Source organism: Eptatretus burgeri, chromosome 3, assembly GCF_056783735.1.
Source record: "Eptatretus burgeri isolate ZD-2024b chromosome 3, Ebu_testis_v1, whole genome shotgun sequence".
NCBI lineage: Eukaryota > Metazoa > Chordata > Myxini > Myxiniformes > Myxinidae > Eptatretus > Eptatretus burgeri.
This window is the reverse complement of record NC_140963.1, coordinates 134,790,543-134,792,247: the sequence shown is the minus strand read 5'-3', so window position 1 is coordinate 134,792,247 and position 1,705 is coordinate 134,790,543. Positions and strand designations below refer to the sequence as shown.

General features: G+C 48.4%; 1 protein-coding gene across 2 annotated transcripts in view; it reads left to right on the top strand.

The window, feature by feature from the left end:
• Nucleotides 1-1,648: 1,648 nt before the first annotated feature.
• LOC147031037 (uncharacterized) overlaps nt 1,649-1,705 on the top strand; it is a 43,986-nt gene continuing 43,929 nt past the window's right edge. Inside the window, exon 1 of one of the 2 annotated variants that reach the window (XM_085875709.1) lies at nt 1,649-1,705. This exon is cut by the window's right edge and continues 375 nt beyond it. The gene's annotated coding sequence lies outside the window, so the exon portion shown is untranslated. The other variant, XM_085875711.1, reaches the window with a different exon arrangement.

The following is a 1,705-nucleotide window of genomic DNA, read 5'->3' as shown; positions in this document are numbered from 1 at the left end:
CCTACATGCACGCCTTCACCACAAACGCCACAGCTACGAACATCTCCCCCAACCCCAACCACCTCTCCCAATCTCTTCACCATAAACACCACAATGCTTCTCTCACCTTCCTATTGCCACCGCAACTGCCATCAACCCCTTGGACTCTCACCATAGTCTCGGAGGATGCCAAAGGAGCAAGGATAATGAGAATCGGGGTGTTCCGGCATGTAACTCGAAGCGCAAGCGTGTGCTGGGATTTATTCGAAGACATGCAAATAGCTTTGGGGTTTCCCCAAATAACCGCGCTTAAATGGAGTCCAGTGCACGTTCAGGACTGGAGAGCACTTCCAAAAACTCTTGCCCCATATTAATCATGGAGCTCCGATGCGTGAGAAGGTTCAAGAGTGAATGAAGCCATTTTCAATTCCAAAGCCTGGCGGGGCATGGCTACGACGTGGGGCAACTGCTATGCACAAGTGGGGCAACTGCTGTGCACCAGTGGGCCAACTGCAATGCGCCAGTGGGGAGACAACTATGCACTAGTGGCGTTGCTCGGAAACGCCTTCAGCATCATTTGATCCGATGACGGTGACTTAATTCCTTTGGTACCAGGTCTCTTCAGAGAATGCTTGGCTATCTCTGGTCGAACTTTCTGTCCAACGAGCCGTTGCTGAGAGAAACTCAAATGAGATTTGTTACCTGCAAGTCTGTGAGCGTCAGCTGTAGCTGTATGGACATGTGGCTCATTTTCCTGATGCTGATCCTGCTCACCAGATTCTCTCAGTGAGGAAGCCTCATGAGTGGAGGTGGCCTCCCGCGTGCCTCATGGTTGCAGTAGGTTGATCAGCATCTCAAGGAGATGGGGATGGGCCAGGCATCTGTCTGGGGGATGGCCAGACGGAGGCCCCTGGAGTAACAGCAGAAAGTGGACACAGCGACGCGCTGCTCCGGCGCATGCTCCCATACCTGATCTACCTGACCTGGAGGATACGCGCGCACACACACACACACACACACACACACACACACACACACACACACACACACACACACACACACACACACACACACACACACACACACACACACACACACTCACACTGACTGACACACAGTGACATTTATTATTGCAGTTGGTTGGCTGCAGAAATGGGCTGGCAACATTAGTTAGTCACAAAGTGGAGTGGGAAAGTTGTAAAATACCATTGTATTTTGCATCAGAAACTGCTATGTGCAAAATCCTTCAGTTTTAAAGAGGTGATGCATCATGTGATTAAAACCATAACTTTGATTGGATCAAATGCACTTAAAATCATCCATCGCCAGTTCAGATCCATACTGGAAGCAATGGATCATGGAGAATGTGGGGACATATTGTATCACCACGAAGTTCATTGGCCGAGTCAGGAAAGTGCCCAAACGTTTGTAAAGATCTCCAAGAGGCGATAAAAGATTTCCAAGCAACCAAAGGTGGTGACATGCAACTTCGTTTAAATGATGAATGGCTGTTTGACCTTGCTTTTCTTGTTGACATCACAACTCAGCTCAATAATCCAAATGTGCACTGCAAGGAAAAGGGCAACTCATCAACCAGCTGTATCACAGCATCAAGGCATTTCAGCTGCAACTTCAACTAATAAAACACCACATAATAGAAAGTAACCTTGTGCACTTTCCCAGGCTAAAATATGTGAACCGCACAGAGAGCACTGCCATGAAAAAA